This window comes from Humulus lupulus, chromosome 2 (genome assembly GCF_963169125.1).
Source record: "Humulus lupulus chromosome 2, drHumLupu1.1, whole genome shotgun sequence".
In the NCBI taxonomy this organism is placed as follows: domain Eukaryota; kingdom Viridiplantae; phylum Streptophyta; class Magnoliopsida; order Rosales; family Cannabaceae; genus Humulus; species Humulus lupulus.
The window spans coordinates 155,627,318-155,651,879 of record NC_084794.1 but is presented as its reverse complement, the minus strand read 5'-3'; positions in this window follow the sequence as shown (position 1 = coordinate 155,651,879).

The window sequence follows — 24,562 nt, the reverse complement described above, 5'->3', positions numbered from 1 at the left end:
GAAGTGCATATCCCCAGACTGAGAAACGAAGTGAAGTGTAGCTTAACATAGATCTGACCATGTCCAACAAGGTCTTGTTTCTTCTTTTAGAAACACCACTTTGATGTGGCATTCCTGGTGCTGTGAGTTGGGATAGAATACCATGCTCCAGCAAGAAATCTTTGAAATCTAAATCCAAATATTCTCCATCTCGATCAGATCGAAGTGTCCTTAGAGTCTTACCTAACTGCTTCTCAGCCTCAGCTTTGAATTCTTGAAACTTACCAAAGGTTTCAGATTTCTAAAGCATTAGGTAAGTATGACCATATCTTGAGTAATCATCAATGAAAGTGGTGAAATACTCATTCCCACCTCTTGCTTGTACATTGATTGGACCACAGACATCACTGTGTACAAGCTCCAAAGATTCTTTGGCTCTATTTCCTTTCGCTGAGAAAGGACGCTTGGTCATTTTTCGTTCTATACAAGATTCACAAACCGGAAGAGTTCCAATTCTCAGTTCTCGCAAAGGTCCATCTTTTGTTAACCGGTTTATCCTTTATGACCAAGTCGAAGATGCCAAAGATCTGTGTCAACCTCATTTGAAACTTTTTGTCTTTGTTACCTTGCAGTTTTGCTACTTTAAATGATTATGAATTATTAAGCGTTCGTTCATTTGGTTTGAGCATATACAGTCCATTATTATGTTTTGCTTGAAATATTTTGAAACCATTTTTTGACATAACAATCGCATTATTACTAAAAGAAATATCAAAAAAAAAATTCATGCAATATAGATAAAGAAACTAAGTTTCTAGAAAATCCAGAAATAAAATAAACATTGTTCAAAACTAAATAATTGTTCCCAAAATTTAAATGGACTGTTCCCCTTGCTCTTCCCGAAACTAGCACTGCACTTCCAACTCGCATGGTCACCTCGCCATCTGCCAGCTCCCTTAATGACTCAAGTATCTACATGGAAGAACAAACATGGTTAGTGGCTCCTGAATATAAAACCCAGGATAACATATCATCTTCCACTTCACAAGCTTCAAGTACAAGAAAACCACATTTACCTTTCTTTTTCATCTCAAAGAGATACTTTGTACAGTTTCTCTTCCAGTGACCTTCAACTCCACAGCTGAAACATTTTCCTTTTCGTTCTTTCTTCTTGGAGTTATTGTCAATTTTGTTCTCCTTGGCTTATGGTGCCTTCTTGCCTTTATTGGACTTTTTTTCCCTTTCCTTTGTCCTTATTATTGTTCTTCTTTCCCTTCTGGGATATCTACTCAGAGTTTGAAGATTTCTCTTCTACCACATTTGCTTCAGTCTCTTTTGTAATGGATTTGTTAAGAGAATCAAATGCCTGCAGTTCATTCAATAGCTGGGTCATGTTGAATCCCAACTTACTCATAATATAGTTGGTGGTGAATGCAGAAAAGGCAGGAGTGAGCGATTCCAGTATGATGCTTACTTATGTACGCTCATCAATTATGGCCCCATGTATTTCTGCTTCATGTATCACATTAATCATGTGTAAAACATGTTCATGTACAGAAACACCTTTCTTCATCTTAGTAGTCATGTAGGTTCTAGTAGCCTCATGTCTACTTTGATTAGATTGTTGCCCAAACATGACCTACAGAGAATCCATTATCTCAAATGTGTTTCCATGGTTTCATGCTTCGTTCTCAAAACATCATTCATGCTCACAAGCATGTAACACTTTGCCTTATTATTGGATTGAATCCAGGCATCATACTTGTCCTGAACATTCTTTAGGGCTGTGGCAGCGGGCTCTTTAGGACATTCCTCAGTCAAGACGAATTTGTGGTTCTCACAGACTAACATAAGATTTAGATTTGATTTCCATCTTATAAAATTATCTCCATTAATATTTTCAAGTGATAGTAAAGCGGTTATTGGATTTCCACCGTTCGAAATTACTAAAATAAAATAAAAAACAATAATATTATCATTTGAAAAAATATCAAAGTTTCATAAAGTAAACATGATGCATAAATGCAACAACTGAAACACATAAATTAACATTTACTTTTCCACGATAAAACTACCCAACAAATAAAATGTCGCCTTAGGGTCAGTCAAGTTAAATTCAAATAGCTTATAAGACAATCTTATCTTTATAATTTAAAACTTTAAATAAACCTTTATTTTCTCTTTTAAATATAAAGTACCGCTAGTTTGGTTAAGATGTCATTATCCACTGCAAAAGCTCTTAGGGTCGATCAAGCCTAAAATACATCACTTCCTCCTATCTTCGTCAGAAGACAACCTTGGTATTGATATGTCTAGAAACCTTCCTTAGGGGGACGGAAACAAAGCCGCCTCGAGGCCCTATTCATATCTCATGGTGTTGCACTAATAATGGAGACCATAGGTCACATTGAGAAGTTCACCTTCTCTCACTTACTATTTTAAATTAAATGTGTTTTATTAAACTAATAAATTAATTCCAAATTAATAACTAGTTTATTAATAACCCTATGAATTTAATTAATTACAAAAAAACATAATTATAAAAGAGCTTGTTTCTATAATTAATGTGATCTAAATTATTACCCATTACATTAATCTCACTTTATTAAAATGTTTTTTTACATAAAGTTGGTTATCTTAAAGGCCTATAAAATACTATTGCCTTTATTATAGTGTGAGTTACCAAGTTTTAACTAATTTAATACTTAGTAGTTTACATGAAATTGATTTCATCAAAAACAATTCATATAAAAAAAATAGGACAATCCTAGATAATCATGTTTCTAAAAAATGCATGATTAATGAGAAACTGTGTGGGGTTTCATGAATGGCATGTGATCGATTACTGCATGATCATGTTATTAATCAAACATCAATGAAAATTTATTTAAATAAATACAATAAATAATCAATAAATGATGAACCGAGCACTAAATTTCTAAGATTTACAACACTTTAAAATTAGAAATAAAATTTCAATCTAAGTCTATGTAGCTTTCAAGACTTTCCAAGAATGCTTCTCCTCTCCTTTAGGCTTTCATTCTAATCTTTAGGAGCTTTGTTTTTCCCAACTTATTAATTAGAAACAAATTTTCTAATTAATTTATTTAATTAAAACTAACTTTTAATTAAATAACAATTTTTGTCATCTTTTTAATTTAGTTGAATTTAAATAATTAATGAATAAAATTCAAATAATTATTTAAACTTAGGATATTAAAATATCTTAACCAACTAAAAGATATTTTATTTTCTAATAAAATAAAATAAGATAATTAAACTTTTAATTTCAAATAATTTAAAAATTAATTAAATAAAAGATATTATATAACAACTTAGGAATTAGTATTTTGGGCACCAAGATTGGTGCCCTAGGGCCGGCGGAACAATGAGCCAAGGGCTTGGGTGGGTGGCAGCTGGCATGCAAGAGCTCGGCCAAGCGCCTGGCGCATGGGGAGGCAGGCGGGTGCGCGCGCGCATGGGCGTTGGGCTGCACGCTGAGAGCCATGGGGCTGCACGCAGGGAGCCACGGGGCTGCACGATGGGAGCCGTGGGGCTGGGGTGCGTCTGGCACATGCGGCAATAGGTGGAGGCTCGGGGCCTGGGTGTGCGCGCGGGTGAGCCAGCCACAGGGCTGGTGTGTGCGGCTGCAGAAGGCTTGGGTCGTGTGCCTTTTTTGTGCATGGCTCAGGTCCTCTTGTTTTTCTTTGTGTATATATTTTTCAATTAAAATTTCGAGAAATAAAATTACAAAAAATTCTATGCTCTTTATGGCTTACACAAGATCTAAAAAACAATAAAATTCCTAACCCAATAGCACCATATAATTAACGATCCATCATTCAATCGTACAATCAAAGAACATATCCATCCATTCAATATACATATCAACATACATATAACAAATGCAAGAAACCTACACAATATTTAATGTATATATTTAGACTTCTCTAATGCCAATTGTTGGTATTAAATGATCAAATCAAAGGTACGCAGTGGAATATATGGACCCATTTTAATAAATGTTAATACCTGTCAGTATCATATACCAATTATCATTGCTTGTTAATGCTAAGGAAACGCTTATTTGCACTGTTATATGCATATGTATCTTAGAAAATGCTTATTAGCATCGCTATTTGCTTATAAATGCCGAAAAATGCTTATCAACAGTTATCTACTCATAAATGTTAGGAAATGCTTATTAGCACCATGCTTGAGCATGAATATGAAACGACATGCTTATTAGCATGAATGTTGAGTGTGAAAGCTATTGAAAAGCTTATTAGCATTGTGATTGCATATGAATACTTATGTGATCCGTTTTGGATCATGGGGCGGCAAGAGGTATTGTTATCACTACCTGATAAGTTGGGTTGATAACTGTAGATAAACTTTGAAGTATGCTTCCAAGACAGTCAGATCCATTAGTCGGCCAAGAAATACAGGCCCTAAATGATAATCAGGTTCAAAGAACTGGCTGCAAGTGCCTGTTGATATGCAAGCTAGATTACAAAAGCACGAAGAAGAGATCCGCCTATTAAGACAACAACAAGTTTTAGCATGGAACGTTCCACCAGTGATGCCACCTGCATCGGTAGCAGTAGTAGTACAACCACCAGAGGATGGGAACCCCTTTATGAAAGGTTTAAAAAGCAGTACCATCCAATTTTTTAGGGTAGTGCAGATCTGGTTACGGCCAAACTATGGATGAGTATGATGAATGCTATTCTGGACTTTATAAGAATAGTTGGTAATGAGAGAGTGTCATGTGCCACACATATGTTTCAGGAGGATGCCTGAATTTGGTGGGAAGTAGTATCCCAGGTCAGGAATGTGAAAACCATGGATTGGGAAGAGTTCAAGACCTTGTTTCATGAGAAGTACTAGAATGATGAAGTTTGGACTGCAAAGGCAGAGGAGTTTAATAAACTGCTGCAGGGAAATATGTCAGCAACTGAGTATGCATTGAAGTTTGATAGACTAGCCAAGTTTGTCGCGGACTTGGTGCCCGAAAGGTTCCTTCAGAGGTTATAGCCAATGATAGCCCATGACGCTCGAATTACCACTATCCCTGAGATGTTGACATATGCACAAGTGGTAGAGTAAGCCCTTACTGTAGAGGCTGCAGAGAATAAAATATGGCGCAATAACACGGCCAAGAGAGATACTAGGAGGATCGGACATCCATTTATAGGTTCTGGTATAGGCGAAGGCCCTAGTGACCAAAAAAAGAAGGCTCTAGAAATTTTTTCAGCTTCAGGCCCTGACAGGAGGCCACATGGTATACAGATTGGCCACAAGGGTGGCAATGAGGTCTGGAGAGATTACCCTGAGTGCACTACATGTAAAAGGGGCCATGTGGGAGAGGGTCGGGCAAAGGCATGCTTTTAGTGCGGGATAGTAGGAAACTTGAAGAAAGACTGCCCAAGAGCGAAGAAAGAGGAACCAAGGGAAACAGACAGCATGACTCCAGTTCAAGTGGTTGTGTTGACACAGGCAAAGGCTGAGGTTAAACCCTCAGTAGTGACAGGTCAGCATTCTAGTTCTAGAACCTCTTATACTGTTTTGATTGATTCTGGTGGTACACATTCCTTGGTTTCTAGTAGGATAATTGATATAATGTGTAGACCATGTGATTAATATATTGTGGGGTTTGGAACTTTTTTACCTACTGGGGAGTTAGTAGTTTCCAGGAGATGGGTCAAATCATTTCCAGTGACAATGGATGGCAGAGAGTTTTCAGTGGACTTGATTGAGTTGGTTATGAACAATTTTGACATGATTCTGGGTATGGACTGGTTAGTTAAATATGGGGCAACCATAGACTGCAAGAACAAGATGGTAATATTTGAGCGAGAGGGTGAGGATTCCTTTGTATTTGGTTGTATTGTACATGGACCCTGTGTACCTATGATATCAACATTGGGAGATAGACGCCTATTGCGAGGTGGTTGCATAGGATTCCGAGCTACTGTGGTGGATACCACCCAGGTCGTGTCAGTGGGACTAGAAGAGACTAGACTAGTCTATGAGTTTCTGGATGAGATTTTAGAGGATTTTCCAAGGTTTCCACCACACAGAGAGACAGAGTTTGTTATTGAACTGGTACCACAGACATAACCAGTGTCTATTGCACCATACTGAATGGCCCTAACAGAGTTGAAAGAACAGAAGGTACAGTTACAAAAGTTGTTAGACTTCGGTTTTAATAGACCCAGTTTCACTCCAGGTGTGCGCCAGTCTTATTTGAAAAGAAGAAAGATGGTTCTCTAAGGATGTGTATTGATTACATGGAACTGAACAAGTTAACCATTAAGAACAAGAATCCTCTGCTAAGGATAGATGACCTGTTTGATCAGTTGCAGGGTAAAACGGTATTCTCAAAAATAGATCTTCAATCTGGTTATCACTAGCTGAGGATCAAGGAGGAAGATATAACAAAGACATCTTTTCACACCAGATATGGGCATTATGAGTTCCTGGTTATGTCATTTGGTTTGACTAATGCCCTAGCAGCTTTTATAGATCTGATGAACAGGGTGTTCAAGGATCATCTAGATCAGTTTATGATCGACTTCATTGAAGATATTCTAGTATATTCTCAATCAGAGGCAAAACATGAGCAACATCTCACGTTGGTTTTACAGAGGCTGAGGGAACACAGACTGTATGCGAAGTTCAAGAAATGTGAATTTTTGTTACCACAAATTTTATTGATCTGATGAACAGGGTGTCCAAGGGTCTCCAGGATTGCTTCACCACTAACAGAGTTGACACGCAAGAACAAGAAGTTTGTATGGTCAGATAAGTGTGACAAGAACTTCCAGGAACTGAAGCAGTGTTTGACTACCGCTCTAGTTTTGAGTCTTCCAATAGATCAAGAGAAGTTTGTGGTTTACTGTGATGCCTCGAGACATGGTTTGGGTTGTGTTCTTATGAAGGCTGGGAAGGTCATTGCTTATGCATCCCGTCAGTTAAAAGAATAAGAATAGAGATACCTCACTCATGATCTAGAGTTAACAGCAATGGTTTTTGAAATGAAGGTTTGGTGACACTATCTTTATGGGGAGAAGTACGAGATATACACTGATCACAAATCTTGAATTATTTCTTCAAATAGAAAGACTTGAAAATGAGATAGAGACATTGGTTAGAGTTGGTGAATGGTTATGACTGTGAAATCCTGTATCATACAGGGAAAGCCAGCGTGATGGCAGATGCTTTAAGCTGGAAAGGTCCGGGGCAGTTGCTTAGTGCAAAGCAGAATTCAAGGGAATTGGTTGAGGATATGAGCAGATCATGAATAGAATTAATGGTGGGCCAATTATCCAACATCACACTATATTCTACTCTTTTAGAAAGTTTAAAGGAAAGTCAATTGAATGAACCATAGTTGATGAAGATTAGAGGGGATGTCTTAGCTAGAGTGGCTAGGGACTACATAGTGTCAGAGATGGGCCTACTAAGGTACAAGGGTTGGATTTTTGTTCCGATGGATGTTGTTATCAAATGGGAGAGTCTGGTTGAATCTCATACTACCCCTTACTCTTTGCATCCAGGAACCACAAAGATGTATCAAGATCTGAAAACTTTATATTGGTGGCCTGGGAGGAAGAGGGATGTAACCAAATATGTGGCCAAGTGTCTGATGTGTCAGCAGGTTAAGGTTGAGCATCAGAGACCGGCAAGGCTATTACAGCCTTTGGATATCCCAGAGGGAAAATGGGAGGACATCACTATGGATTTTGTGGTTAGGTTGCATAGGACAGTGGGTCAGCATGATTCAATGTCGGTTGTCATGGATAGATACACCAAATCAACTCACTTTCTACCGGTGAGGAAAACTTATACAGTTGACCAATATGCAAATCTCTATGTGAGAGAGATAGAGCATCTTCACAGGGCTCCAAAATCGATTGTGTCACATCGGGACCCCACATTTACTTCCATGTTTTGGGGAAGTTTGCCGAGAGCTATGGGTACACAGTTGAAATTTAGTACAACTTATCATCCTCAGACAGATGGTCAGTCTAAGAGGGCAATTCAGATACTAGAAGATATGCTTCCGACATGCATTTTGGACTTTGAAGGGCCCTGGAGTAAGTATTTGCCTTTGATAGAGTTTTCCTACAATAACAACTATCAGTCGACTATTGGAGTGGCCCCTTATGAGATGTTGTATGGTAGGAAGTGTATATCTCCCATTCACTGGGATGAGATGGGTGAAAGGAAATACTTTGATCCTGAAGTAGTTCAGAGGACCAATGAGGCTATCGAAAATATTAGAGCTTGGATGCTCGCATCACAATGTATACATAAAAGTTATTCAGATCCGAAGTGCAAGAACGTGGAGTTACAAGTGGGAGACTATGTCTTCCTTAGATTTTCACCATTGAACGAGGAGAAGAGGTATGGGAAGAAGAGCAAGTTGAGCTCTAGATTTGTAGGACCTTTTGAAATCCTGGAGAGGATTGGTCAGGTGGCCTATTGGTTGTCCTTACCTTCGACATTGTCAGGAGTGCACAATGTGTTTGATATTTCGATGCTTCGGAAGTATGTATCAAATGAGGCTCTTGTATTAAGTTACGAAGATCTAGAGCTGCAGGAAGATCTATCGTATGAGGAACATCAAGGTCAAGAGAGTGGCCTAGGAATTGGAGTCAAATATGCTGGATCAATATTCCGAGATATTCAGGTAAAATTTCGAGGATGAAATTCCTCTAAGGAGGGTATAACTGTAATTTCCCAAATTTGTTAATCGGGCTTAGTGTCTTGACTAGTGTGTCGAGAGGGCATTAATGGATATTATTTGCATTTTTATGATTATATGCATGATTATGTGCATTATGTGAGTTGTATTATGATACGACTATTATATCATGTTCAGGACTATTAAGCATGCATGTGGGCCCATTTCTTATTAGAATGGTACTTTCGTAATTTTGACTCGTTGAATATATATTTGTCAATATATGTGTTTTATGATTTATAACACATTATTATGAGAATATATTTTGGCTACTCGACATGAGACTAGCCTAATAAGCAAGTTAACGGAAAAGTCACTATGGGATTAAATACCCAGCTCGTGGTAAGCCTAGGGGTATTTTGGTAATTTAGTACATTACTAGGGTTTATCGGGTAATGGGTATTTATTTAGTTATTATTTTGGGATATAGGGATTAATTTGGGAATATGGTGTTAGGTGAAGATTAGTGGGAAATGGTGGCAAAAGACCATTTTGCCCTTGGGGGCATTAAAGAGCTAAGGTTTGGGCAAGGGGTATTTTGGTCTTTTCCCTAGCCCTGGGTTATCTTAATCACCTAGAAGCCTTCAATAGAAATGAGTTACACTAGATCCTCCCATTTTCTCTCTCTCATTTTCGCTCTATCTCTATTGGCTGAAGTTAAGTTCTTTTCATTTTTTAGGAGAATTAGCTTGGAAATTGGAGGCTTGAAGTTGAGAATTGAGTTCATAGCCGCCTAGGGGTCGAATTACATAGGTGAGTTAAGAATTCTCTTCTTATTTCTATGGATTTATTTTGTTCTTAAGGTGTTCTTGAGCTTTGAAGCCCAAGATTTGGGTTTTGAGTTTTAATGAGAGTTTGGGTGAGTTTTAATGAGGTGTTGTTATGAGTTTAGAACTCAATTATGGGTTTAATTTTTATTTGCTATGAATTTTGAGGGATTTGGCTCGGAGGAAAATTTTTGAAATCTGGTTTCGTGGGATTGCACCGCGGCGCTGTTCGTCTAAACTGCCCCGCGGCGCCTTGTGGGCTCACTTGAGGCGCGTCGCAATGCTAATGGGGAAGAATAGCCAAGTGAGGTTTCGAGTTGCGGGGACTCAAACCTAGGGCTCGGGAAGGATTCTACTACTCGGCTTAGTAGAATTCGAGGTCTCAGAGGCTAGGATTCGGTTCGGAAGCCTTTATTTACTCGATATTGATGGATATCCTCTATTATGGTTGTGACTAGGGTACCGCTAGGGCTCGGAAGGAGATCGTGCTCAAAGGTCATTTCTATTTATCCAATGCTTGTACCAGAGGTAAGAAAATAACACCTAGTCTGTGATTGAAATGTTTTATTAAAAAACAATTATTGTATGGATCATATCTGTGGTAAATGATTTATGCTTGTCCATATTATCTGATTGAAAGACTTGAATTATGAGTCAAGGGCAGCAATAGCACGCTGAGCGTAGGCCGAAAGGCTTGACTTATAAGTCAAGGGTGGCAATATCACGCTGAGCGCAGGACGGTATGGTCAGGTCTATCCAGGTGCATGGTATACGATTGACCGATCCCATGGTCACTAGGAAAATAAAGTGCCAGGTACGCTTGGCCAGTCCTAAGGCTAGTTATACAAAGAATAGGGCAAAGAGCCCCAGGGTGATTCTACAGTCACTTATTTAGGGAAATGGGCCCCAGGGTGACTCTACAGTCACTTATCTAGGGCAACGAGCCCTAGGGTGACTCTACAATCACTTATCTAGGGCAACGAGCCCCAGTGTGACTCTATAGTCACTTATCTGGATTGAGTGCATGCATGGGTAGGGTTATTACTGCTAGGCGTGCTAATTATGATTTTGTAATATGTTATTAATTGCTTATTGCTCGTAAAATATGATACGCAAGTATATGTAATCGATTCAAGTAATATAGATAGTAAATAAAGTATCGTTCTCACAAGGACTATCAACTAATTACCAATAAATGCTTTTAAATTTCTATTTGGCTGTCGAAAATAGAGTGATTTCTGAACTAAGACTTAAAATTAAAATAAACTTTGCAAAAAAAAAAAAATTTGATTCAATAATTAAAATCCTAGGGTGTTAACTTCATCAACCTTTCATTCTATTAGTTTTATTAATCAGTTCTAAATTTCTTTCTTCCTATTCTAATAGCAGGTTAACATGAATCGATTCCTATTCTTTTTCAAGATATAAGATCTAAACCTATATGCAGGTTTTCTACATGTTTGTGATAAACTTAAACATATAGCAGGCATAAAGCATAGAGACCTAATTATTACACAAGTCATATAGGTACTTTCGTCTAATATGTAACCTATGTCTATATAACGATAGCATATTCAATTCTCATCTTTAGAATTTTGAATCAAACTTTATTGAGCAGGTATTTAATAGCATTAAGCAAACATTATATAGATTAGAATAAAGAAGAAGAATCAATAAAACATCATAATAAGATTAAATGGAAATCCAAGTGACTACGTTAAACCCTAGATAGAAGTGTTTAGTTCATATCAGATATGACTAAAACAACAAAATAATTATTCATAAACATAAAATTCAAAGACTTGAATAAGAACAAAAAGTATGAAAGTGCAGAAAAACTAATCTCAGAATCAAAATTAATCTCTAAACTAGTAATTAAAATCTGAACTAGCCCTAATTAAACATAAGGTATGAATTTATACTAAGAAAAAAACACGAATTCCTCTTTTTCATAGGCGGGTCGCGACTTGGCCTTTTCTAGGTCACGGCCTGTGTCATTTTTAAAGTGATTCAAAGTTTGATTCAGATCTTCAGGCACCGCAACTCTCTAAACCCAAGTTGCGGCCCATGTCTTGATGCCCTCCTAGGTTCTCCTTTGACTTCCACTAGCACCGTGACTTATAAAAGCAAATCGCGACTCTAATTCCCTTCAGCAACCTTGAGCTTCTGACTTGACTAGGGTCGCGACGCTTAGGCCCATGCCGCGACTCTAATTCCGTTTTTTTTCAAATTTAAGCCTTTCAAGATCATTCCTTCATCAAAAACTTATTTTAACTCGTCCATAGCACCATTTTGATTCAAGTGACCACTGAAAGCTCCTTTTTTCACCATTTCCTCTTCTTCTTACATTTTGCTCATAATTCAACGCACCAATGTACAACAAAGACAAAAACAAGTGTAATCTTTCACAAAACAAACATGAATACTCAATATTACCTCAAAAACAATTTATGCAATCCAGAATATCAATCAAAACACTCCATCAACACACTTTAGTCTACTAACATTTTGGATTACCAAGTCATGATCATTAAATAAAACATATTTGAAATTAATTATGCTAATAAAATTATTTTCAATCAATCCATTCAAACCAAATAATTCCATAAGCTCACTTACTTGCTATTCTATACTAATATAAATCACGATATGCATAAGAATCAATAGGACTTGCATAAATCATCTTCCTAAGCATGCATAATTTAGGATTTCGTCTCAAATAGCAAGCAAACAGGCTCTACGATAACAATATTTTAATCTTATTTTTATTTTAAAAATTCAGAAAGCATAAATAATATTAAATCACATAAAATTTATTAAAAATCATGATTAAGCTCTCAAATATTTAAGTAGACAACATAAAAATGGAAATAACTATTCAACCAATCACAAAGATTTTTATACCTTCATTCCCATTCAATTTATACAGCATATCATTCAACATATTATCATTGGCTAATCATTGTCAACTTGGTTTACACTAACACCCTAAAAAAAAACTATTCAAAACATAAAATAAATACAAAACTAACAAAACTTAAACAAACTAAGATATATACAATGAGCAAAGAAATAAAAATAAAATCCCTCTCCCCAAACTTAATCTAAACATTGTCCCCGATGTATAAATAAAAGAAAAGGAAAAGAAAACTTCCCTGTAATCCAATGCATTGCTCCATTGTATTAACTCTCATCTATGTCCTCCTCAGTGTTTTATACGTCGAAACACATCAATGAGTGGTCGACGCCCATAATAAGCGTCATACAAGACAACTTTAAGGTTGTCATCGCAAATGCCCTCAAGCTTGGCAAGATATGAATCTAATCTGCTCGTCACATCAACAACACAAGACCTTGAGTGATGAGCTTGGGGAGAAAACATTGGTAGCTCATAAAGGATGTAGAATAGTGAAGATGACATCAATTTAAAATATTGATCCACTGGCAGTGTATATGATTGAAGCATTGGTGAACTCAAATCAATGATTGCATGTGCTTTCTCATCCTCCAAAGTCAAATTTTTCTAATCTTCATTTGTGAATTCCTCATATAACCCTTCTGGTTGTTTTTCACTCTCCACTCGACTATCCATAAACATGTTTGTCATTTGATCTTCAACAACTTCATGATCATGAATGGAATTTACTTCATTCACTACGCCATAATCATTATCTACCAAGCAAGTATCCAATTTAGCAAATTTTGAGTGAATATAACTTCGAAGGTCTCTTGTTCATCAAAATTTACACTCAATCTCTTCCAATGGCTCAACCATTGGTGCTTTTATAGTATTTGAATAACTTTCACAACCTAGATTGTTTGAGTAATTGTTCTTAAACCACTCCATATTTTGAACCATTAAATTTAAATTGTTCTTTAATTGAGCCGTTACTTATTCAATTTATGGTTTATGCTCTTCATGCTTGAATGGTTGGGGTGTAATATTAGGATCTTGGAATAATGGAGGATATTGGTGACTCCAACTGTAATGCCCTGGACAGCCAAGACTGCTACACTGTGTATTTGTAAAGGTGTAGGACTTTCTAATCAAGTCAAACAGTTAAAAGCGTGAAATTCTAAAGTCATTAAAGTGCTAGGGTTAAAAGGTTTTGGTCTCAAAAGATACTTACCATATAATTAAATATTTACATATGGGAATCCCAAAAGAAATAGCGTTTAAAAGTCTATTTACAAAATTTCCAGTGTATAGACAACCACCAGCCTTTCTAAAGGCAAAACAGAAGTTTATGGTTTTCTTGTCCCTGTCTCCCTTCAACCGTGGCGGCTGAGCAGCTGATCATGTACATTCTGCTCTCAAAGCTCTCCAAGTCAGGGCTGATCAAGTTTGCCCTTGCCCTTACCTGCACCACGTAGCACCCGTGAGCCAAGGCCCAGTAAGAAAACATATAACAAGCAATAATAACATTTGGATAACCCTTTAAGCATGTCCATACATTTAACATACCACAATAATCACAAAGCATGAAGATTCAACCAAAGGGTCAACTAGCTATCATCCAATTATACACCATAACAATCCACGAATCATTAATATCAAACAAATCACATAATAATCAGGTTCAACACCTTAGGTCGTACCCTCTGTTTACCCCACTGACTTCTGCCCGCTTAAACATAGCTCAGTGCATAACAAGCTTTCCTCAGTTACCAGTGGTCGAGCCGCGCCCTAGGCACTAATGCAAACTTTGGCACTCTTAGGCCGTTGGTTTACTGTTTACATGGCATAATACCATCCTTTACAAGGCATACAAGATAGGGAACCCTTTGTCCCATTATAAATCCACAACCGAGTACATTTTTCTTACCTTTAATTTCCAAGTTTACTGATTACGAGCTACGACCCTCGAGCATGATCTGCTTCCCGAGCCCAACTTAATACCTAGTCACAACCAAGATAGGGAGTACCGTTAATAATTGCGTTAATATTTCCGGATGAAGTTCTAGCTTCCAGGACATCGAATTCCACCAAACACGGTGGTGGAATCGATCCCGAGAACCCTAGGTTAGGTTCCCGCACTTAAAACCTCCAAAAGATCAAAAATACCCTTAAGGGCTGCGGCCCTTGGAACCCATGTCGCGGCCCGCCCCGGAAACAGAGGCTAGGCCTCTCTGACCACAAACACACGCCGCGGCCCTGCCCTGTGGCGCCGCGACACTTCCCCACTGCAGAGCCTCCTTGGCTCTTCTTTGCTTCGCAGGGCCGCGACACTCTAGAACAGAGCCACGACCCAACCCTTCGTGCCTAGAAAAACCACCATTTCTAGCATCCTAACCTTGCTGAAAACCACCCCAAAACACCTTAATTCCAAAACCCATTGATCACAAGACTCCTAACATGATTCTAGCATGATAATCCAACAAAAACCTAGCTTAAAAACTCATTAGAATCCCATTTTGATTTCTGAAACCCAATAGCTCAAGAACTCCCAAACCAGTCATGCAAACTCAAAATTTAAACTCTAAACTACGAATTGAAGCTTACCTTCTTTGATGAACCACTTCCTTAACAATTTCTGAGCAAGAACCCAAGCTTCTCAGCTTCAATTCAGTCCTTAAACATTTAACCATAAACACTTTTAATACTCAGCCAATACTCAGAATTCTAGTGCTCAAAAATGAAACTCAGTTCTTACCTTGGTCCTGGTTGACAGTCCCTTAGTTAGAACTAAGCTAATCCCTCACAAATTCAGCTCAAAACACAGAATTTCCAGTTGAGTTTCTTATATTCTAGTGGTTCCCTTGAAAGAGAAGAAGAAAGAAGGAGAGAGAGATAGGAGAATCGGTTCCTCTATTTCCACCAAATTCTGAGGTTTTTACTTAGTCTAACCTTAGGTAATTAAGTTAATCCTAGGGCTCGGGGTATCGAAAATGTCCCTGAGGGCAAAATGGTAAAATTCCCCAATATTCCCGCCTAGACTTCATAACCTCAAATATATCTCCATATTTTTATTTCTATAACCCGATAACCTAGATAATCACCTAATACCCGAAATACCCCTTGACTTGCCCCAAGTCAAATATTAAGCCCCGTTGTGACTTCCCGCTAACTAGCTCCCTAGGATCGCCTCGAGTCACACATTGCAGATTTACCCACATAATAATGTGGTTCTCACAAATATAGCATATAATCACATTTACATTCATATAATAATACAAGCATGCTTATCATATAATCACACATTTAAATTAATAAATTCACACATAAACCAATTATGCCCTCTCGGCACACTAATCAAGGCCCTTAAGCCATATTAGTGATTTTGGGTCGTTACACCAACCTTGCAGTAAAGGGTCCCAATGCCAATGGTAATCAAAATCAGTCATATCATTCAACAACCCCATTATATCATCATGAAATCTTCTTAATAAAGGTTCACCAGTTACCTCTGCTCCATGTTTTACCCAACATCTTGTTGCATCATCTAATCCATTGTAAAAGAAAAGTGTAAGACACACCCTTGAGAAATTGTGATGACATCTCTCCACCAATTCATTAAATCTCCTCCAATCGAAGTAAAATGGCTCCATGTGTTGTTGGGAAAACCCCACGATGTAATCTTGATGGAACATTTATTTTACCTCGCAAATCAAACAAAGTAAAGAAACATAAGTTAAATAATAAAAAAAAACCAAGTTAGAATAAAAATCAACTATATTGATATTAATAATACAATCCCCAGCAACGGTGCCCAAAACTTGTTGTGAGAATTATGTACTACGCAAGTGCACGCAATCGTAAACCAATAATAAAGTGATAAATAGAGTATCGTTACCACGAGGATTGAATATTAATTACCAATGAATTAATTTCTTAGTTCTATTTGGTTACTAAAAATTGGATATCAAGAATAAAAAGAAAAAGAACAAAATAACTTAATTAACAATTAAAAATTAAAAGAAACAAATAACTCAATAGATGAAAAACCTAGGGTATTTAATTTCATCATTTATCCACTCTATTATAACATCAGTACAATTTTTATTATTCTTTCTCTCCTTGTGATAGCAGGTTTACTAAAGCGATCTATATTCTTATTAGGATATATAAATCTCAACCTATATGCAAACTTTCTACAATTCTGTGATAAGTTTCAACATACAGCATGCATTAGACATAGAAGCTTAAGAACTACACAAACCATACAGGTACTCTCGTCCAATATTGAAATTTGTGTCTAAACAACTATAGCATATTTAACTCTCACCTTTCATATTTTGAATTAAAATCATATAAATCATGCAAATGGTGATCAAGCATTCACAAGCATTAAACACAAATTGAATAGATCACAAGTATGAAGAATAAATCATAAAACTTGCATTGAATAATTATAGAGTATCAAAAGACTACACTAAAACCCTGGAGAAGAAAATTAGTTCATGGAAAATAATAGAAAAAAAAGTAAGAGAAGAAAGAGAGGAAATAGAGAGAGGTCAAGAAGAGAGAGAGATCAAAAATAATCTAAAACATTATTTTTATAGTGATAAGGTTGTGAAAAGAATTTTCTATATGTTTCCATTTGTTAGGTCATAATTCTCCAAAATATCTTCATTTGAATTTCAAATCCCGTAACTCTATCATGCATAATCTTGTAGATCAAATATCACTAAGTAAACGTCCGAATTTGATTTTTTTTGTGAAACAAGATTTCATAGGTCTTCCAATAAGTTTTCCATTTCCACCAAGAACATGTATATTGAATATGTGAGTAAGGAGATATGGTCAAAATACTGAAACTGTCTCAAATTCAAAATATCTTAGATTTTTTCCAACAATTTAAGTTTGAATTCTCTTTTAGCTTCTCTAATCAATTCAAATAAATATCTTCTATTCTTTTTTCTCTTGATTGAAGATAATATTTTAAATAAATTTTGAAATATTTCTCAAATATCCATTTAGCAAATGACAACCTAAAAAAATACAACAACCACACATAAAAAGAACTAAAAATATAAAATAATAATAATAAAACTAAAAAAACTATGACTAAAAAGTATTAAAAATCTATCCTATCACTTATGAGCATGTCTAAGTTTTCTTGCTTAGCCTTGGCTCACGGGTGCTATGTGGTGCAGGTAAAGGAAAACAAAATTTGGACCAGCCATGAATTGGACAGCTTCGGTGGCGTCATGTACATAAGCAGCTTGCTCGACCACCACAGCCGAGGATTCACTGAGGAACTATGGTCGAACCCTAATTTTGTCGCTTAGGTCGACCTGTTGTATTCTTTTGAATTGCAAATGACTTTTTAATGTTTATTATGGGATCTCGTATGTAAGCTTAAACTTTTTAATGAAATGATTACTTCTTTTGACAAAAAATTTGAACCCTAATCTATTCATTACCTTTAGTTACACGTTTATGACCAAATGACTTTATTAGCGAGTCTAGCACTATTTAAAGTACACAGTGTAACGGTCTTGGCTATCTAGGGAGTTAGATTACCACAATACTTTTTGTGTTTCATTTCTGTTTAGAGGTAAAGTACCATGCTCTAGGTAAGTGGCAATAGGTGTCATCCAAGATGGAGAATTGTCTAACAACAATATTGTATCTTTTTTGTGGATGCTGGGTTGGGCAAGGTTTTCAACTGGTATCACATTCAAAGTGTCTGCATCCTTAGCACTTGCGAGCTTAGCCAAATCATTAACATTCAATTTTTGGTTGCATGGTACCTATTGTATAGTGTATTATTTGAACTGTGCAAGCAAGTCTTTAGCTTTGCTCAAGTATGCGGCCGTTTTCATTCCTTGAGCTTGGTACTCTCCCAAGATTTGGTATACAACTAACTGTGAATCGTTGTATATATCAACTGACAAGGTTGTAACATCTCTAGCAAGTCTTAATAATGCAAGTAGGGATTCTTACTCTGCTTCATTGTTTGAGTCATTAAATCCACAACTCAATGCACAATGAATACGATGTCCTTCAAGTGTAGTTAACATTAGCACTGCTTCAAAGTTTTTTTTTTTTGTTTAAGGAACCATCCACGTATAACTTCCATGATAGCTACTTCTTGTTTATTATCGGTGCTATGACTTGCTCATTATTATTTTGGACACCTATATACTCATCAATGAAATTTGTTTGTTCTTGCTCTTTATTGTTGTTCGTGGCTGGTAGGTCATTTTGTATTGCCCAAGCTCTATTGCTCATTTAAGCAATCGACCCGATGCCTCAGGTTTTTTGTAGGATCTGCCTAAGGGGTTGGTCGGTTAGAACCTTGATTGGATGAGCTTGAAAATATGGTCTAAGTTTCCTTGCTGTGAGAAGTAAGCAATATTTCAACTTTTTTATTAAAGGATATTTTGTTTGTGCTCCTACCAGCCTTTTGCTAATGTAGTACACCATATGTTGAGGTCTTTCTTCTTTTCGTATAAGCATTGCACTAACAACATGTTCTGTGATTGCTAGATAAATGAGAAGAGTTTTGCCATCAACTGGTTTTGACAAAATAGGTGGTCATACAAGAGGCTCCTTGAGAGTCTGAAAGGCTTTCTCACACTCCTCTATCCTCTCAAACTTATTGGTCCCTTTCAATAAGTTGAAAAATAGAACGCAATTGTCTGTTGATTTTGATACAAATCTACTAATGTATGTTATCCATCCAGTGAGAATTTTCACATCCTTGATTTTAGTTGGCCATTTCATGTTAATCAAAGCCTTTATTTTTTCTGAATTTGCTTCTATTCCTCGTGAATTAATGATGAACCCCAAAAACTTCCCTGAGCCTACACCAAACGAGTATTTTAAAGGTTTGAGCTTCATATTGTAATGCTTCAAAATGTTGAAACACTCTGCCAGGTCTTGCACATGCCCCCCCCCCCCAAGCCTTCAAGTTTTACCAGTGATGGACCCAAAACGGGTATGTTTTAAATATTTATAAATCGCAAGCGCACGAATAGTTCATATAGAATAGTGATCGTGTAAGCAAGGATGTCGAACCCCAAGGAGTTTTCTAAAATTGAAAAGAAAACTATTTTAAACCAAAATTAATAAATTCTAACCTAGCTCCAAAGATTGATGAAAATTTGTAACAATAAAAATAAAATAAAAGACAATAATAAAGAAATTAAAGACAATATATAAACATAAATTAAAAGTAGAAATCAAGATGGTAAAAGAAAGATTATTAAGATAATAGAATCTACAAAATATAAGTTCAATAATATTTATAAGTACATTAATTTCCAAGTTTTAGTAATAGTAGAAATTAATCACACCATCACTTATTCAAATTAGATATTCTATTTAAGCACAAGTTTTATTAAAATATAGGATTTATCTTCACTTTTAAAATTATAATTTCAAAGCATTTAGTGTAAATCAATCTAATGAAATAACAAATAAATCAATGAACATTATTTATAAGGCCAAACATAATATTTTTGTTCTAAGCATTGGATGTGTACAATTTAATGACACATCTTACACAAAGAATATTATGTTTTTCCACTGATGAAGAACAAAGTGTAAATATGTGCTAACAATAAAAAATACATGATATTTAAGATGAAAGAAGATATTTGAAGAAGAAAAATCCATAAGCTTTGTTGTACAAAATGGGAAATCAACATACAAAATAAATACTATCTAGTTACATATTGTTTCATCATCACCTTAATAATCGTAAAAAGATTAGAAACTCATAACTAGAATAGAAAATACAAACTAAAAATTACAAACATAAATAGGAAAATTTGGAGGATGAACCCCCAAATTTTTCCTCTGAAAACTCATAGAAAAAATGACCACAAAGAAGAAAAAGATGAAGAGAATTGAGAGGTTTTGAAAGTGTAGAATTTGTGGTATGGTAACCTCCTCCAAAATATGTACTAAAATCCCTTATTTATAGCCAAAAAAAAGTGTATTAAAATAATCAAGTTAAATTAATTAAATTGATTAAATTAATAATAATATGGCAAATATGGGCAAATTATAGGGTGTAATGATGATGTTTTAGGGTAAAATGTGTAGAAAAATTGGGTAAGAAGTTGGTATTTTTGGCAAAGGAGACAAGTAGACAAAATGTATTTGTTGGGCTCAAAAAATGGGGAAAAGGCAGTTGTTGGGTGGCTGGGCCAGGTGTTCAGGCAGCTGGGCAGCAGAGCCTTGGTGGGCTAGGGGAGCTTGGGCCTGGCAGGTGGGAGAGGTTCGGCTGAAGTAGTGGGCCGAATGGAGAGGAGAAGGCCCAGGCGTGGGCTGAGTGAAGGCTGGGCAGGTGGTGCACGGCTGAGCAACAGGGAAGACTTCGATGGCCGGGGAGCAGCGTTGGGCTGGAGGCTTTGGGCTGCTGAAGGACTGTGGGCCTTTACTTTATAGATTTCCCATTTTTTTCCTTTCTTTTCCTTGAAAATGTCACATTTTCCTTACTTTTTCAAGCACAAAAATACAACATATTACCTACACAAAATAATATAAATTAAGTCATGATAAAATATTTTCTATTATAAAATAAACCATATTAATTATTTGAAAATATTAATTACAACTTAATTTAATTTAACATTTAGTTTTAATAAAACACACATCTTTTACTTCCCTAAACACAATAACTTAAATAATTAACTACAAAATTTTACAACAAAATAACTATAAAAACACACAAAAATATATAAAATCAAAATAAACACAATAAATTCAAAATTACTTAAAAATTTAACAAATCAATTAAAAACTCAAGAACTAAGCAACAATTAGCATATAAAATATGGTAAAATAACTCTATTTTGTAGAGTTATCAACCAGCATATCATCGCCATATACTTCCATGTTATTGCCATTTTGATTCTTAAACATCATATTGACTAATCGTTGGTACATCACACCATTATTTTCAAATCCAGAAGGCATTACATTGTTATAGTATAAGCATATGTCTGTTCTTAAGCTGATATGTTCCTCATTGGGATGGTACATGTTGATTTGATTATACCAGGAGTAGGCATCCATGAAAGTTAGAATTTTGTGTCCTGCAGTGGCATCAACAAGTTGGTCGATCCTGGGCAAAGGAAAATAGTCTTTTGGATAGACTTTGTTTAAATCTATTAAAGCAACCAAGGTTCTTCATTTGCCATTGGGCTTTGGTACGTCCGGGTTTGCAACCCATTCAGGGTAAAAAGCTTATCGTATAAACCCATTGTCTTTTAACGTTTCAACTTCCTCCTTGAAGGCCTTCAATCTTTCTTTGTCGAGCAGTCTCATTTTTTGTTGGACTATCTTGAAGTTGTCTTTGTCAATATTCAAAGTATGACTAATCACGGTAGGACTAATGCCTATCATATCTTTTTTCAACTAAACAAACACATCTTGCTTGTGTTTTAAAAAACTTATGAGTTCACTCTTGACTTCTTCTGCTAAGTTTTTTCCAATCCTGATTGTCTTGGTTGGTTCTTCTTCATCAAGCAGGACTTCCTCGAGGTCTTCGATTGGTCATACTCCACTTCCTCGCTCTGGGCAATGCCCTACTTGGAGGTTTCCTCCTCGATCGTTATGACGTGCCTGTGTTCCCCTAAGTTACTAACTTCCATTGTTAATGCTGGCCTATATACTGCGAGACAAAGAAAAATCATGATGGTCGTGACTGGGCCTATTTCAGAAGTAGTGATGAAAGAATTGTAACATTCTTTGGCCTCTCTTTGATTTCCTTTGACACATCATATACCATCATTAGTTGGGAACTTCATTGTGAGATGGAAAATGGATGTTACTGTCCATAAATCAATGAGTATAGGCCTATCAAGCAATGAGTTGAACACAGACGGAAAATCGACCACAACAAAAGTAGCCATTACAATGTTGTTTATTGGTGCAATTCCAACAATGACTACCAACTTGATTACTCCTGCTGGATCTATTCCTTCCCAAATAAAACCATAAAAATTCTAAGTGTAGGGTTCGAGATCTTGAACAAAAAGTTTCATTCTTTCAAGAGTCGACTTGAAAATTATATTGACTAAATAGACATTATCAACCATTAACAATAATATTAGTAATTTGTGCATCAATGACAAAGGTATCGTTGTGTGGGAACTTATCATGATTGGTGTCTTCCTCAGTAAATGTAATAGGCTTACATTCATACCGAGACATTTTGGGAGTACGCTCCTCGTCGGGCAACACATCTTCACCAGACACGTGAAGTACTGTCCGGGCATATCTTTCTAAGGCCTTTATGCTATCACCAACTAAGTGTGGTCCTCCGTAGATCATGTGTAGTCACCCTGCTACCGGGGTAGGTAATAATGGTTGGGTTGGTGCATCAGTTGTTCCTACAGCATCTGGTTGTTGGTCAAGTGGTCAACAAAGATATCTTCTCATTGCTGGGTAATTTTCACGAATTATAAATTCAATTTTGTCCTTCAGTTTATTAAACTCATTAGTGTCATGTGCATAATCATTATGGAATCTTCATAATTTATTGGTGTCCATTTTACTTATCCTTTCAGATAGGAGTTGATTTTCTATAGAATTTATTGGCTAGAAACACATCTACCAGTGACTCTAATTGTGTAGAGTAAGTTGTAGAACAGGGCACTTACTCTCAAGGCTTATCATTGGTCTTTGCTCGTTTGTTGTCACTATTATTTCCACTATTGGAATTATTGTGCAGTGATGATTCCTACTTGGTTAGCCTGGTCGACTTTCCCAATGGCTTCCTCTAATTTAATAAACTCATATGCTCGGTCGAGAAACTCTCTGATCAAGTAGACAGTCTTCCTTCTCAGGTCGAACCACAATGACCCTTTAACTTTTATTCCTACCATAATGGCCATCAACTTACCATCATCGATAACCATTTTGGAAGGAATAGGCTTTTACATAAATTGATGCACATAATCTTTGAAAGGCTCATCAGATCCTTGTGTGATATCAACAAGGTCATTGAGCTCAGCACGCAAAGTCTGCGCAGCAAAGAATTGTGAGTAAGAGAGTCTCACAAATGCATCCCAAGAAGTAATGGTTTCATGTTCTATCTTACAAAAACCATTGTTGGGAAGCTTCAACTAGGGTAGCAGGAAAAATCATGCATCGAACATCATCATGAATTCCTTGGAGATCTGTTTGTCTATCTGCTCGAGGGGCAACAGGAGGTGGTCTGGCAGGATAATTCGATTGCTTATGTGTCCTTAGTGGGACAAACAGCACTTCTGGCTGCACATTTTCTCGAGCATGAATGTTGTGAGGCCTAGGTGTCCTTGGCGAAACAAAATGTCCTCTTGGTTGTTCATCATTATGACGATTATCATGGTATTGATTGTTTCAAGGTTGGTAGTTGTTGGATTAGCATATATAGGATCTTTATTTATTTTCATGTATATCTAATATTAAAAAAATTAATATGAGATACTTACAGTATACGCAGCGGAATGAAAGAGTCCTTCCTTCAGTTTCTCTAACTCTTGTATCCTCTCTGTCGCAGAGTATTATCAAGAAACTGAACTGATCTTCTATTTTCTTCACAATCTTCCAATGTATCCTTAGAACCACCTAGACTAGTGTGGGAAATTCTTAACACATGAGATAGATATAGAGAGAAAAAGATAAAATAACAAAGAGGCTTAGAAAAGGACTTGTGTTTAGAGAGAATCTAAAACTATCAAAAAACTAGTGATTAAACTTATATGTCGTCTCAGAAATCTGAACTTGTGACTTCTCTCTAAGCACTCATTTTATAGACTCAATTAGGCCATTTAATTTAATTAAAAAATAAATAAAATAATAGTAATTTTGAAGCCCTGGGTCAAAATTATTATGGGTTTTAGGCCCGTGAAATTTCCCATTTTATTATAAGCTCATTGGACTTAAAATCAAGGCCTGTATTATTTTCTATTGATTTAATTAATTAAATAATTATTTAAATCCTTTATCAAATTAATTATTTATAATTTGAACCTTTATTTAAACTTATTTATTAATTTAGATACCAATTTATCTTAATTATTAAATCTGCTATAATTTCTCTTTTCTTCTCAAAATTACACAACTCTGTGAAACTATCCAAAATTGACCTAGTCAACTTTGATAATTCTAATTGATGAT